Source organism: Hyperolius riggenbachi, chromosome 10, assembly GCF_040937935.1.
Source record: "Hyperolius riggenbachi isolate aHypRig1 chromosome 10, aHypRig1.pri, whole genome shotgun sequence".
Classification (NCBI taxonomy): Eukaryota; Metazoa; Chordata; class Amphibia; order Anura; family Hyperoliidae; genus Hyperolius; species Hyperolius riggenbachi.
Genome location: NC_090655.1, coordinates 188,398,895 through 188,415,758, shown reverse-complemented (window position 1 = coordinate 188,415,758; position 16,864 = coordinate 188,398,895).

Below are 16,864 nucleotides of genomic sequence, written 5' to 3'. Positions count from 1 at the left end.
GTAACAGCAGACTGATTAGTTTGGCAGAACCTCACCAGAGGAGCTGGTGGGTACTATAATAATAACACCTCACCAGTGGCAAGGGCCCACTGGTGAGTGGAGAGGTCAGACAGGCTTAGTTCGGCAACTGAGAGGCAGATACAGTACAGAATCAGTAGGCAAGAGAGTAGTAAGTATTCAGGCAGCAGTTCAGCAACTCAGATAGGCAGTGGTACAGAATCAGTAAGCAAGAGCGGAGTCAGAGATTAGCCAGAGTCATACACAGAATATCAAATATACAGTAATACAATAATCCTAGTCTTGTGTAAAATCCCTGGTTTCCTCCCAGATCAAAGCACATTGGATACTAGTGGATCCACTACCTTGGATACAAGGTCTGAGCGCTAACACATATGTATTCGCAACCGCAGACAGGTTGCGAGTGAACAGAGAAGGCTTAAGAAGCAGAGGAGACCTCATAGCCGCGCCCACCACAATCCACCAATCCAGAGCGGCGTGATTCCCCTCTGACGTCAGCCGACCAGCGGGTCAGCTGACACGCCTCCTCTCAGCATAAAGGTCCTGTCTACGCGCGCTGCCAGAAACAGCAACCCTATGTGTCAAAGACAATTCCGTCCTCGGCGTGCTAGACGCCGACGGAACGAAAAAAAACCTCCGAACAGGGAACCGAGGCGGCTGTGAAGACACCCGCCGTGCCCGCATCCGCAGATGTTACAGATAAGCTGTGCTTGGGCCATTTTTGAGGCGATTCCACCTCAATGAAAGGTATAGGAAAACGCTCACAAAATTGCTTTGTGCAGCAATTGCGTTTGCATTTTTAAGAATAAATATATTGTATTTATTATTTTCCGGATCAAAGAGTTCACTTCCTGTCTGATGTCAGAAAGTGAAAAAAACACAATCGCTCTGCAAAAGCGCTTAGAAAAGTGCTTAAGAAAACAGTCCAACCCAGGGAAATGGAAAAAAAAAACACTTCAAAAACCTGCCAACGCGGATGGAACACAATGTGAACAAAGCCTGAAAGCTGATACTGCAAGCTGTAACCTTGATGAATTGACATTTACTGACATTTGTTTAGGTATTTACCGAACAAGTTGGTAATTTACCTCACTGCTCTTTAATTTAATTTAAGCTTTTCATGCGGTAACAGCCTTGATGAATTGACATTTTCCTAAGTGCTCGGTAAAGTCAACTGTTTTCTGCATTACCAAATTCGGTAATGCTTGATTAATTGTGGCCTATGTCTAAATGTCCGGCGCCCTTTTTGCCCTTATCAGGCCTTCAGACCTCTGTGCCGCAGTTTGAAAAACATTTGCCTGTTTGAAATAATAATTTTAAAGAAAAAAGAACTAGAAATCAGTTTGTGAAGCATGATTAAAAAGTTTTGGGGGTTTTATTGTTTAACCTGTTCAAAATACAGGGTGATTATTCAGACTCCATGCACATGGTGTCCTGGCCCAGATTTGAACTTGGGACCCCAGCACTGCAAGACTAGAGTGCTATGCACTATGGCAGAGTTCCAGAAAGTTCCAATTGATGTCTTTATGTAATATTATGTGAGATTGTATGAGTAAAAATTATCTTAGTTGAATGGCATCAGAAGTGCGTGGGGCTCTTCATCAATAGACTCTAAAAGTGTTTGCTTATCAGGTTGCATACATGTTAACCGGTCACTGGGTGCAACACCTAGAATGTGCACACTTCAGTTTAGTGGGGTAATTGTCATAATTATTTTACCAAATTAAAGAAATGCTATAGTACTTAAAATATAGTAAAAAAGAAAGTTCCGCTACACCAAAGGCTGGGTGAAAAAACGTTTCTCCATTTATTGGTAACTTCAGTGGATACAAAAAATGGTTAAAAGAGCTCACGCGTATCGGAGCTCATGGCTCCTTAATCATAGCTTGATCCACTGAAGTTACCAATAAATGGAGAAACGTTTTTTCACCCAGCCTTTGGTGTAGCGGAACTTTCTTTTTTACTGTTTGCTGAGCCTTCTGGTTCCTGGCTCCCTCAGGCCATTCGTATGTGGATGTTGCGGGTCCTCTACTGTTTTGCAGTACTTAAAATATGTTAGAAACGTTTTAATGTCCGGAAGCAGGGCTGAAGGATATGTGGAAGAGCAATCAGTCTGTCCTAGAATTTCTAAATGACTGTTAATGAGTTGCTGCTTTTTTATATCTATTATTTTAATATAATGCTTATGTCTTTATTTATATAGCACCAACATCTTCTGTAGCATTGTAGAGTGTACAAAAGCCTACAATAATGGGGAAATTTAGCAACACAAGTACAAATGCAATTGATGTGTACTTTATAAACCTCACCAATAATGGTACATGTTCATTTAATTAAATACACAGAAACAGGAAACACTAGTAGGTCCCTGCCTTTGTGAGCTAACAATCTAGAACAAGGGTCCCAAAACGTTTTCGGTTAAGGGCCGGGTCAACATACTTCAGACTGCTTAGGGGCCGGAGCATGCGTAAAATTATGTTGAAAAACACACGCGCAGCCCTCATGTTTCTTCTCTTATTTTCAGCCTGCAGTAACCCCTGAATCCAGTAATTGCACGAACTGCAGCCTGAAAAGTACCCACCCCTCTTTCTTTCCCCCCCTCCCCACACACACACAACATTTTTTTTAAGCCGAGGTATATTACCACAACCCCCCCCCCCCCCCCTCCTACTCCCAACCCGTGAAGCACCAGCCCACACAATATCATTGAGCAAAACATACCCTATCCAAACACCCCAGACAATGAATATTCTTAAAGGGATACTGTAGGGGGTCGGGGGAAAATGAGTTGAAGTTACCCGGGGCTTCTAATGGTCCCCCGCAGACATCCTGTGCCCGCGCAGCCACTCACCGATGCTCCGGCCCCACCTCCAGTTCACTTCTGGAATTTCTGACTTTAAAGTCAGAAAACCCCTGCGCCTGCATTGCCGTGTCCTCGCTCCCGCTGATGTCACCAGGAGTGTATTGCACAAGTCCAATATGGTCTTTGGTCTGCGCAGTATGCTCCTGGTGCCATCAGCGGGAGCGAGGACACGGCAATGCAGGCGCAGTGGTTTTCTGACTTTAAAGTCAGAAATTCCAGAAGTGAACTGGAGGCAGGGCCGGAGCATCGGTGAGTGGCTGCGCGGGCACAGGATGTCTGCGGGGGACCATTAGAAGCCCCGGGTAACTTCAACTTATTTTCCCCCGACCCCCCTACAGTATCCCTTTAAGAGTCCTCAACACACACACACTTCCAACAATAATGTAATCTATCTCCAAAATCACATAGTACTCAATTTAAGTCTGTCCATCTGCTTATTCAAGCACCCTACCCACTATGGTCCTTATGGGAAAAAGTCTTTGCATTATATTACCTCTAATTCTCCCATCCCACATCATGTCCAGAGGAGAACTCCCAGCAGCAGCTATTGAATCACGCGGCATCCCAGGAACGTCTTTGCGCACCAGATAGTGATGCATACCCAGGTGACAACCTGCCAACCATTTGGACAGCCGACACTGCATGTGTAACCTGATGCAGAATTGGATTGGAAGCCAGCGAAGATCTGCTTGCGGGCTTCTATATGGATGGGTGGTGCCAGCACAGCAATTCTGTATGCGAGCCCCCAATAGGCGCAGCAGGCCTCATCTATAAGTAATACATTTTGTGGTGGTGGGGGGAGGGGGCGATGAAAAAGCCTCAGCACGCCGCATTCGGCCTGTGGGCTGTAGTTTGAGGACCACTGATCTAGAATATTTCTAGTGGCTACTCAACTGGTCATATAGCTTTCCTTAAACTTATATCTAACAATATCTAAATCAGAACCATTTATTTTGCCAAGCACAAATGGTGGTTTGTACCTGGAATTGGTTTTGGCTCATACAGGTACTGGAAGGATGGGGGGGGATAATGTCTGAAAGCCAAGAGCCGAGGCTGCCATACTACAGTGCCACTAGTTGCACTTGGCAATCATATGTCATCCCTAAGGAGACGGGGGGGGGGGGGGGGGTTAATCAGCGGTGACCAAGTTCTTCATGGCTGATGCTACTAAGGATCCCAATTGCTGACGTTTGGTAGTGCTGGCCAAGGTGTTCCAGTTCAGAAGGTGCAGTAGTGTTCATTTCTGTGGTGGGTCCTGACTTCTAAACACATTGATAATGAAGTATCTTGTTTTGTTCTGAACTGTACAAACTGTTCAAACTAAATGAGAAGTAGTTGTGAAGGAAATACAAATAAGTGTTAATGAAATGGTTTGCTTCTTTAATGCTTTTTGTAACCCTTGTGCTATGTTGGAGAATCCCTGACCTTTAACAGAGAGAGCTTTTTGACTCTGAGCAGTAAATTTTACTTAATATTTAAGTAAATTTTACTAATATTTCTTTTTTCTTTTACGGGTTTAAAATCATTGTCCTTTGCAGATTACAGGTGTCCCTTTCATTATTATTTCATATTTTGTCTCTAACTGTCCCTCAAGGGAGCCAAATAGCATTTGTATCGCGCTTTTCTCCTGGCGGACTCAAAGCGCTAGAGCTGCAGCCACTAGGATGTACTCTATGGCCTGTGGAAGTTTTAGGGAGTCTTGCCCAATGTCTACTGAATATTTGCTGGCTTACTAAACAGAAAGAGATGATATTTTCAAACCCAGGTCTCCTGTGTCAGAGGCAGAGCCCTTAACGTAGCCTTGGGCCAATTTAGGGGAAAGCCAATTAACTTATGTTTTTGGGATGTGGGAGGAAACTGGGGTGACCAGAAGAAACCCACACAGACACAGGGAGATAGTGCCCTGGGATTTGAATAAGGGAACTCAGTGCGTGCTCCCCTTGCCAGATACAGTAAAGCAGCTGACTGTCACTCAAAAATGGTGTTTTCAGACACTGATGGACTGTTAAATTCAGCTTAACTGTGGCACACGACTGAGGGGACAGAGCGAGGAAGAGAACAATAAAATTGGGCGGGGCTTGTGGTGGGATGATCTGGCACACTGTATCTCTCACACATGTATTGAAGTTGCAATACACACACTGGATTTTCTCCCACAGCAGTTTTGAGTAGCTACCTCGGCTGAATTTAAAGAGAATCTGCACTGTAAAATTCTTACCATAAAAAGCATACCATTCTATTCATTACGTTCTCCTGGGCCCCTCTGTGCTGTTTCCGCCTCTCCCTGCTGCAATCCTGGCTTGTAATTGCCATTTTAATGCAGTGTTTACAAACAAAAGACATGGCAAGTGATACGCAGAGTAGCTCAGTGTGTGAGTCATACAGAGTGTGCAGGGGGCCTGGAGAGGGTGTCTAAAGCTTCTATCCAATCACAAGCAGCACAGCACATTCCAGCCTGACTGCCTCAGCCCGACAGAGGAGAGAAGATTATATCATATAACAGAGATAATACAGCCACTGTGCAAATAGGAAAGGCTGCAGTAAGACAGAGCACATTAGAACAGCTATAGGAACATATAGGATAGAAGAAATAAGGCTGAAAATTTTGTTAGTCTCTTTAAAGTGTACTCAAGCGTAGTAAGGGGGGGCGGGGAGTTTGTCCCGCACCAGGTGGGGTGACCCCGGAAGCCCTGAGCGATGAGGGAGGGGGTGCGCTGTAATGGAGGGGGAAGTCAGCTGCGGGGGAGGGCAGCCCGACCTTTCCCTCCCTTCCTCTCACTGGGCCGGCCTCCGTGCCCCCCTCCGCAGGGAAGCGCTGTAAATAGTCAGAACTCACCTCCCTGGTTCCAATCGTCGCCAGTCTCCTCTGCATAGACGCTGTTACACACGCTGCTTCCTGCTAAACAGGAAGCAGTGTGTGTATCAGCGTCTATGCAAGAGGAGGAGGAGACTGGCGGCGAGTGAGTGGTCATTGGAACCAGGGAGGTGAGATCTGACTATTTACAGCGCTTCCCTGCACTAACTCTGCAGTCGGAGGGGGGAGGAAGGGAGGGAGAGGTCGGGCTGCCCTCCCTGCGGCTTACTCCCCCCTCCATTATGGGGGGGGGGACCTACCTACCTAACCTATACTGGGTGGCACCTACCTCATCTAACCTATAATGGGGGGCACTTACCTCATCTAACCTATGCTGAGGGGCAGCTACCTATCTAACCTATAATGGGGGGCACCTACCTATCTAACCTATAATGGGGGGCACCTACCTATCTAACCTATAATGGGGGCACCTACCTAATTAACCTATACTGGGGGGTAGCTACCTATGTAATCTATACTGGGGCACCTACCTATCTAACTTATACTGGGGGCACCTACTTATCTAACCTGTATTGGGGGCACCTACCTACCTACCTAGCCCAGCCCATACTGGTGGCAACTATACTGGCTACCTATATTGGAGGCACCTACCTATCTAACCTATGCTGGGTGCAACTATTCTGGCTTCCTATATTAGCCCACCGCCTTACTGGTAGTTACATTACAGTTAGGCCCGCCCATGTGATGTCATGGCCACACCCATTTTTTTTGCCCTGCTGCACTTCATTTTTCCTGGGGGGGGGGGTTGTAAACTATCCGCACCGGGTGTCAAATACCCTAGCTACGCCACTGAAAGTGTATACAAAGCTTTAATCCTACACAAATGGCTGCCCATATCTTCCTGTTTTTAATTGCATACTAGACAAATTCGAAACTTATTCATAATAGAGAAATTCAAATTCAAAACATATTTACATCATACACAGTAGCACCAAAAACCTTCACAATTTGCAGTTATATATTTTATCATATTGCGCATACCCCTGGCAGACATAAATGGATGTTTTAAAGAGGTTTTCTACTGATGTGTACACCTTTGACTGTATGATACTTGAGAAGTGTAGGAAACCAAGTCCACTCATTTGCCTTCTTGACCTCCCTGGCAGTATTATTATTTCCAGATTTGTTTTCCAAAAGCAGTGCAGTTTTTTCGCAAGTTTTCAGACCATAAAAATCATACCGCTAGATAGATCTGTGGTAGCCCTGCACATTCCACACCTCCGATGGATGCAACTCGGGGTTACCGCTCTGTGCTGCGGATTTCTGTCCCGAGCCTGACTCGGGGGTTACTGCTAAGGAGGTTAAAGCTAAAATGTTACCAGAGAAGGCGTTTTCCAAATGTTAATGTTTTTCTTGAAGAGACACTGAAGCGGAAAAAAATGTATGATATAATGAATTGGTTGTGTAGTACAGATAATTAGTAGAACATTAGAAGCAAAGAAAATATTCTCATTTTTATTTTCAGTTATATAGTTTTTTTTGTGTTTTTTTTTTTTTTCTTTTATAACATTGCCTCATTCTCTAATATTTTCAGTTTACACACTACTCAGCATTCTAAATGATTTTACAGAGCAGGCTAGTGAACTTTTGAACTGTCCTCTGCAGAAGAAAAAACAGTACAATGTCAGACACTTGAGATAATAGCTGTACTACACAAATAGATCCTTATATCATAATTTTTTTTTCCGCTTCAGTGTCTCTTTAAAGAGAATTTTCATGTTGAATTTAGTGCTACAAATTTCTAGGGTGATTGCCAGACATCCATTATTTCAAACTGCAAAACCTTAAACTCTTCTAAGCACACAATCGACCATTTTTTATGATGCTTAAATGAGATATGAGTTTATTAACTGCTAATTGGCTCATATAGGCAGGCATTGGCTAGTCATCTATGAGCAATGGCGCCCCTTTCCTTGGGCAATACCAACTGACATGGTTATTATTGTCTTCATTACAAAGGTGGGTGGTTGAAAATGTTGCTTAACATATTAGAAGCAGAAGATCAGTAGGACAGCCAAGCAACTGGGAAATTAATATGGTGTCCTCTGTGTCTAGAGGATCCCTTTAAAAAAAAAAAAATCTTACATTTAACCCTTTGCAGGAATGTGTTCATACTATTGTACCCCTACACTCATTCTAAGTAGACATCTGGAATCTGTTATTTAACCACTTGCCGACCGCGCACTCATAACGCGCGTCGGCAAAGTGGCAGCTGCAGGACCAGCGACGCAGATCTGCGTCGCCGGCTGCAGGCTAATTAATCAGGAAACAGCCGCTCGCGCGAGCGGCTGCTTCCTGTCAATTCACGGCGGGGGGCTCCGTGAATAGCCTGCGGGCCGCCGATCGCGGCTCTCAGGCTAAATCTAAACACAAGCGGAAATAATCCGCTTTGTTTACATTTGTACAACGCTGCTAACAGTAGCAGCGTTGTACCAGATTAGCGATCCCCGGCCAATCAGCGGCCGGGGATCGCTGTCACATGACAGGCAGGAGCCTGTTAGAGGCTGCACAGGACAGATCCGTTCCTGTGCAGCCTCCGATCTCCGGGGAAGGGAGGGAGGAGAGGGAGAGGGGGAATCCTGCGGTGGAGGGGGCTTTGAGGTGCCCCCCCCCCCGCCAGCCACACGCAGGCAGGAGCGATCAGACCCCCCCAGCACATCATCCCCCTAGTGGGGAAAAAAGGGGAGCGATCTGGTCGCTCTGCCTGGTGTTTGATCTGTGCTGGGGGCTGTAGAGCCCACCCAGCACAGATCAGCAAAATCAGCGCTGGTCCTTAAAGAGAACCACAGATGAAGCACCCTCATGTATTTTATTACATTTATCAGTGGGAACATGACAGTAAACACCTACCCTGCTTTTAGTTTTATTCTTCTCAGTCTAATATATCTGTTATCAACTGTGATAAGAATCCACCGACTATTCAGTCGAGGTTTGACCTGGAATCATTATAGCTGAGTCACTTTTTCTGTGAAGTCTTTTCAAGCCCAAGCCTTCCCCCTCCTGGCTCAAATTTCATGCTTTACATACTGAGAGCTGTGATTACAAGGGAGGAGCTGCTGCTGCAGGAAAAATCTCTGTCTAACAGACAAGTGTGGCTGTGTGATCTGTGTGCTCTGTGTGTGCAGCCTGTCATTATTATCTACTGTATGCAGTTTCATTACTATGAGAGACACTTTCTACAGGCAGCCACACAGCATTCCAGAATAATAAAGTTGAAAGCACACAGATGAAAGCCTACAGCAGCCCTTCTTGTCTATAGTCTCATAGAGGCTAGACAGCACATCCAGAACACCTCATAACCTGGAACAGAAGCAATATGAGCCGGCGGCCATATTGGATATTTCCTGGAGGAATAATGGATAAAAAGCACTCAAAAAGGCACACCAGAGTGGCGAAATTATCGGGTAGAGCATTTATTCTTTACAAGCTATCAACTGATATGTTTATTTTGTGTGAATCGTTCATCTCTGGTTCCCTTTAAGGGGGGGGTAAAGGCTGGGTCATCAAGTGGTTAAATGGACTCCCAGATTTAAGCCACTTTTCCTTAAAATGAACTTTTTCCTGGTGAGAAAGGTGTGTGTGTGTGTGTGTGTGTGTGTGTGCGTGCGTGCGTGCGTGCGTGCGTGCGTGCGTGCGTTCGTGTTCTTCTGTCTTCAGGTGAAATTACAATGTGAGAGAGGGGAAGGAGTGGTGCAGGAACGATCGAGGTCAGGGGATGAGCTTGGTAAATACTTCTTGGTTATCACTTGACCAAAGTGAACCACCACGCAGATCAAGGTTTGGGGGCTGCTGTGCACATGCTGGGTTTTTAGTTGAGGTGGTAGTTATCGGCAACCTTACCCAATTTTCATCTGGTGTGAGCAGAGCTTTTAATGTACTGTTCTGTATTGTAATTGTACTGTATCATGTAGACCAGTGTTTATTATCATTTTATTGTTATATGTACCCTTTTTAAAACTCTGTACTCGCCAAGTACCTCCTAGCATAGTAAACATTATCACAAGTACGCCTTTACAAATCTATATTTAATGGTAATACATGATGATCAGAGATGGCCTGAACCTCCGCAAACGTTCACGAACTTTTGCGAACCGCAATAGACTTCAATGGGGAGGCGAAGTTTGAAAACTAGAAACATTTATGCTGGCCACAAAAGTGATGGAAAAGATGTTTCGAGGGGTCTAACATCTGAGTTTTTGCTTGGATGAGTGGGATAGACGCCAAAAGTCCTGGGGAAAAATCTGGATTTGATTCAAAGCAGCGTTTTAAGGGCAGAAATCACATTGCAGGCCTAAAGTGCTTCAAAATATTTTGCATTTGTATACATCAATCAGGAAGTGTAATTAGAGTACTGCTTCACACTGACACACCAAACTCACTGTGTAACGCACCGCAAACAGCTGTTTGTGTTGTGGCAGCCGTGCTGGACTAGTGCGCACCATGGCGAGAGTGCAGGCAGTAGCGGTTTTCAAGCCCATATGGTCGCCAGGCTGAGGTAGCTCAATGACAAAACAACAGTGACTGTCCAGCTGATCGAATTTGGTCTGTCCACAATGAAGCAATGACCTTGTTATCTTTGGTGTGCCACTCCCCGGGACACTCATATAGCTGGCGGTCATTGCTTCATTGTGATACACAAGCCCTTTCACCGCGGCAAGGTAACGATCACAAAGGGTAATTGACACATGTACATGCCTTTTGTTTTGTTGTTGCAGCCGCAGTGCAGCCAGAAAAATTAGGCAGGCATGTACATGCACCAGAAAAATTATTATAGCGGCCACTGCTAGCAGCGGCCTTAAAAATTCAGGAATCCGCTGGAGTCCTGGTCCCTGTTGGTAGTGGCGGAGAAGGCAGTCAAGCGGCCTGCAGGCAGAGATGCTGTGTGGGGAGCGACTTAGTCATGGTGCAGGCAGTCACACGGTGTGCAGGCAGAGATGCTGTGTTCGGGGACTGACTTAGGCCTCCTTTCCACGGATCGCTGATAGGCAGTGAAATGCCTCTCAAACTCTCTCAACTGCTCACTGCTGCCTAGTACCTGCTTGTTGCTGCATGATAACTGCTTACTTCTGCCTGGTAACTGCTTACTGAGCACACAGCTCAACAGTTTGTGGAAAGGAGGCCTAAGTCTTCGGGTGGGCAGTAGCCCTCTGGGATCCATGCCTCATTCATTTTGATAAAGGTGAGGTACTGAACTCTTTTGTGACTTAGGCGACTTCTCTTCTCAGTGACAATGCCTCCAACTGCGCTGAAGGTCCTTTCTGATAGGACGCTTGAGGCAGGGCAAGACAGAAGTTGGATGGCAAATTGGGACAGCTCTGGCCACAGGTCAAGCCTGCGCGCCCAGTAGTCCAAGGGTTCATCGCTGCTCACAGTGTCTACATCCACACTTAAGGCCAGGTAGTCAGCTACCTGCCGGTCCAGGTGGTGGAGGGTGGATCCGGAAGCGCTAAGGCGAGGCATTGGACTAAAGAATGTCCGCATGTCCAACATCACCATGAGATCGCTGGAGCGTCCTGTCCTTGCCTGCGTGGACATGGGAGGAGAAGGATTACTGGCAGTGGCACCTTTATTGCGTTGTGCTGTGACATCACCTTTAAACGCATTGTAAAGCATAGTTGCCAGCTTGTTCTGCAAGTGCTGCATCTTTTCTGCCTTCTGGTGATTTGGAAACATCTCCGCCACTTTGTTCCTATACCGAGGGTCTAGTAGCGTGGCCACCCAGTACAGCTCACTCCCTTTGAGTTTTTTTTATACGGGGGTCCCTCAACAGGCTGGACAGCATGAAAGACACCATCTTCACAAAGTTGGATGCAGACGTACTATCCATCTCCTCTTGCTCTTCCTCAGTGATGTCATCTAAGTTCTCCTCTTTCCCCCAGCCACAAACAATACCACGGGAACGTTGAGCAGCACAAGCCCCCTGCGACACCTGCTGCAGTTGTTCTTCCACCTCATCCTCCTCCTCCAAAACAACACCTTCCTCATCATCTGACTCCTCTTCCCCAAATGACTCCTCCCCCCTCTGTGCTACCGCAGGTGTTGAGGAATCATCTGCTTCTGCTGAGAATTGATCCCACAACTCTTCCTCCCGTTCCTGTTCCTGTTCACGCTCCTCCACAGCTTGATCCACCACTCTACGCACGGCACGCTCCAGGGAGAAGGCATATGGGATCAAGTGGCTGATGGCGCCTTCACTGCGACTCACCAGGTTTGTCCCCTCCTCAAACTGCCGCATGAGCCTGCAGGCATTTTGCATCAGTGCCCAGTACTTCGTCCAGAACATCCCCATCTCCCCAGACTGTGTCCTTTGACTGTAGTTGTAGAGATACTGTTTGACGGGTTTCTCCTGTTATAGCAAAGGGTCGAATTCCAGCGAGTTGCTCTATCGCAAATCAAGCGTTTCACCGGCAAGTTGTTTCTCCGATGAATATCGGCAAAGCGTGTCATGGCCATGTAAGACCGCCTGAGATGCCCACACACCTTCCTGGACTGCTTTAGGACGTCCTGTAAGCATGGGTATTTAGACACAAATCACTGAATCACGAGATTGAGCACATGTGCCATGCAGGGTACATGTGTCAACTTTCCCCAATTCAAAGCCGAAATGAGATTTCTGCCGTTGTCACACACCACGTTGCCGATCTCCAGTTGATGCGGGGTCAGCCACTGATCCACCTGTTTGTTCAGAGCAGCCAGGAGAGCTGCTCCAGTGTGACTCTCGCTCTTTGATGCAAGACATGTCTAAGATGGCGTGACACCGTCGTACCTGGCATGCAGCATAGGCCCTGGGGAGGTGGGGCTGTGTAGCTGGAGAAGAGATCGCAGCACCAGTAGAGTTGAACTGCCACTCAGCCGAGGAGGAGGAGGACGACAGCGAAGAGGATGTAGCAGGAGGAGGAGAGGAGGTAGCAGGAGGAGGAGAGGAGGTGGCAGCAGGCCTGCCTGCAAGCCGTGGAGGTGTCACTAGGTCCGCTGCACAGCTACATACTCCCTGCTTCCCAGCGGTCACCAGGTTGACCCAATGGGCTGTGTAAGTAATGTACCTGCCCTGACCATGCTTGGCAGACCAGGCATCCGTGGTCAGATGGACCCTTGACCCAACGCTGTGTGCCAGAGATGACACCACTTGCCTCTCAACTTCACGGTACAGTTTGGGTATCGCCTTTTTGGAGAAATAATTGCGGCCTTGTATCTTCCACTGCGGTGTCCCAATGGCCACAAATTTACGGAAGGCCTCAGAGTCCACCAGCTGGTATGGTAACAGCTGGCGAGCTAACTGTTCTGCCAAGCCAGCTGTCAGACGCCGGGCAAGGGGGTGACTGGCAGACATTGGCTTCTTCCGCTCAAAGATTGCCCTCACGGACACCTGGCTGCTGTCAGCAGAGGAGCAGGAACCGCTCAAGGTGGGAGGCGGCGGTCACCAGGTTGACCCAATGTGCTGTGTAAGTAATGTACCTGCCCTGACCATACTTGGCAGACCAGGCATCCGTGGTCAGATGGACCCTTGACCCAGCGCTGTGTGCCAGAGATGACACCACTTGCCTCTCAACTTCACGGTACAGTTTGGGTATCGCCTTTTTGGAGAAATAATTGCGGCCTGGTATCTTCCACTGCGGTGTCCCAATGGCCCCAAATTTACGGAAGGCCTCAGAGTCCACCAGCTGGTATGGTAACAGCTGGCGAGCTAACAGTTCTGCCAAGCCAGCTGTCAGACGCCGGGCAAGGGGGTGACTGGCAGACATTGGCTTCTTCCGCTCAAAGATTGCCCTCACGGACACCTGGCTGCTGCTGTCGGCAGAGGAGCAGGAACCGCTCAAGGTGGGAGGCAGAGTGGAGGAGGTTGGTGCAAAGGAGAAAACGGCTGAAGAAGATGATGTACCTGAAGGAGGAAGAGGAGAAGGAGGGTGGCTTTGCTGTAGTGTGCTGCTTTTGCTCAGGTGGTCTTCCCATTGCGGTTTGTGCCTTTTCAGCATGTGCCTTCGTAAGGCAGTTGTCCCTACGTGGGTGTTGGCCTTTCCACGGCTCAATTTTTGGTGGCAGAGAGTACAGATGGCATTGCTTTGATCTTTGGCATACACACTAAAAAATGTCCACACCACTGAGCCACCTTGAAGTGTGGGCACTATGGTGACGTCAGCAGCTGACGTTGAAGGGCATGTTGGCTGGCTGTCCATAGGTGGCGATTCATGGCGCCGGACACTGCCACCAGCTGTTTCTGACGACGAGCTGCCCCTGCTTCTTTCAGCAACTAGTCTCCTCCTACTCCTCTCTGACTCCCCCTCTGAACCGTCCCCTTGGTCATCGTGTCTCTTAGGATCCCACGTGGCATCCATGGCAGTATCATCATCATAATCATCCTTCAAAGCTTCGCTTGTATCAGACACCTCCAAAACTGCACCAACAGCAGGTACTTCATCATCCTCCTCCTCACACCTTGCGTCCATAGTGTCGCCTTACTCAGACATATGAGGTGGTGTAACTTGCTTAGCGCCTTCATCTTGTTGTAACAATAATGGCTGTGAATCAGTGATTTCCCCACCAAATAACTCCTGTGAAGTGTCAAATGTAACGGATGTGGTACTTGGAGTAGCGCTGGTGGCTGCGGATGATGAGATGTTTTGTGTTAAATAGTCAACCACGTCCTGACAATCTTGGGAGTTGATGGGACGCGCCTTCTTCTGAGCACTGTACTTTGGGCCAGGGCCGCACAAAATCACGTCAGCATGACCTCGAACAGACCTGCCGGGTGGCCTGCCTCTGGGTCTGTGCCTGCCTCTGTCTCTACCTGTTTTGTCCATATCGGACACACACACACACACACACACACACACACACACACACACACACACACACACACACACACACGTACCCTGAACAGGTGCAATGACTGGTGGTATATTACACTGCTGGCGCTCACATAGGTAGGTAGGTAGGTGCACTGAACAGTGAACAGGTGCAGTGATTGGAATTACAAATATGCAGCTGCCTGTCACACACACACACACACAGGTATCCTGAACAGGTGCAATGACTGGTGGTATATTACACTGCTTGCGCTCACGTAGATAGGTATGTAGGTGCACTGAACAGTGAACAGGTGCAGTGATTGGAATTACAAATGTGCAGCTGCCTGTCACACACACAGACAGGTACCCTGAACAGGTGCAATGACTGGTGGTATTCACAATGCGTGCGCTCACGTAGTTATAGGTAGGTAGGTGCACTGAACAGTGATTGGGATTACAAATGTGCAGCTGCCTGTCGCACACACAGGTAGTCACTGAATGTGCTGGGCCTGGCAGTGGCACAGTAGGAATTAAGGTGCCAAAGGCCGGCTGCGACTGACTGACAGGGCTGTATATAATGCAAGTGGGCCACACACAAAAAATAGATCACAAGAACAAGATTAGCTCTCAAAAGAGCTGTTGAGGTGTGCTTTTTTAGCAATAGCAAGCTAACAAGCCTACAGGAGCCTAACTAAGCTTTCCCTATAGCTCTCTCTGCAGCAGCTCTCTCTTCTCTAATTACTGCAGGCACACGAGTGAGTCCAATGCCTGACACTGCCTGCCTTTAAAAAGGGGGGGGGGGGGGGGCTCCAGGAGGGAGTGTAGCCTGATTGGCTACAATGTGCCTGCTGACTGTGATGTAGAGGGTCAAAGTTGACTCTAATGATGCACTATGGGGGTGAATCGAACTTCTGCAAAAGTTTGCGGGTCTCCGCGATCACGAACCACGGAAGTTCGCCGATTCCCGTTCGCTGGCGAACAGTTCGGGCCATCTCGAATGATAATTGGTTCTAAACTATTTTCAAGCATTTACTATTGCTTTTAATTAGCTAAAATACTAATCTGGCTTTGTTGAAATAAGATTTATCATTTTCTAACATTCTAAATTTGTTATTCCTGGTTAAGTATATCAAGCCCGAGTACCCCCTGGAACCATCAGAAGCACCCACTGGGGTATGCATACCACACGTTGAGAACCTAGGATGTAGACAACTATGCATTAGACTGGCACTAGCTAAGGGCCTGAGCCCACTACTGCATTTTAAAAAAACGCATAGAAACGCTTGCGTTTCATAAGCAGTTTGAAATGCGTTTTTAAAAAGTAACTATTGGACATAAAATCCAAAACAAGTTGTCTACTAGAAGCTGTTACATATGAAAATTTGATACTATCTAGCAGGGGCGTCGCTAACCCTATTTTGGGGGGGGCCGTGCCCCCAATCTGTCCTGGGGTGCCACGGATCTCCTGGCCGCCGCTGCTCCGCTCTGCCCTGCTCCGCTCCGCTGTCCCCGCTGCCATTCAGACCTCGATCAGTGCCAGGCGACCAGATAGAGCGGGCGCTAGGACCTAGCGGACACCGCTTATATGCGTAAGTGACATCACTTCCGCATATTTGTGCCCAGCGCCCGCTCTATCTGGTCGGGTCGCCCGCTGATCCTGAGGTCTGACGCGGCAAGGTAGGTGGGGTGGGGAGCGCGCCTGTCACTCACTACCTAACGGGGGTCCCTGTCACTCACTCACTACCTAACGGGGGTCCCTGCTGTCACTCACTACCTAACAGGGGTCCCTGCTGCCACTCACTACCTAACAGGGGTCCCTGCTGTCACTCACTATTTAACTGGGGGTCCCTGCTGTCACTCACTACCTAACGGGGGTCCCTGCTGTCACTCACTATCTAAACGGGGGTCCCTGCTGTCACTCTTTATCTAAATGGGGATCCCTGCTGTCACTATCTAAACGGGGGTCCCTGCTGTCACTCACTATTTAACTGGGGGTCCCTGCTGTCACTCACTATCTAACTGGGGGTCCCTGCTGTCACTCACTATCTAACTGGGGTCCCTGCTGTCACTCTCTACCCAACTGGGGTCCCTGCTGTCACTCTCTACCCAACTGGGGTCCCTGATGTCACTCACTACCCAACTGGGGGTCCCTGCTGTCACTCACTACCTAACTGGGGGTCCCTGCTGTCACTCACTACCCAACTGGGGGTCCCTGTCACTCGCTACCTAACTGGGGGGTGCCTGTCACTACCTAAACTGGGGGCTCCTGTCACTGCCTACACTGGGGGGCTCCTGTCACTAACTGAACTTGGGGGCTCCTGT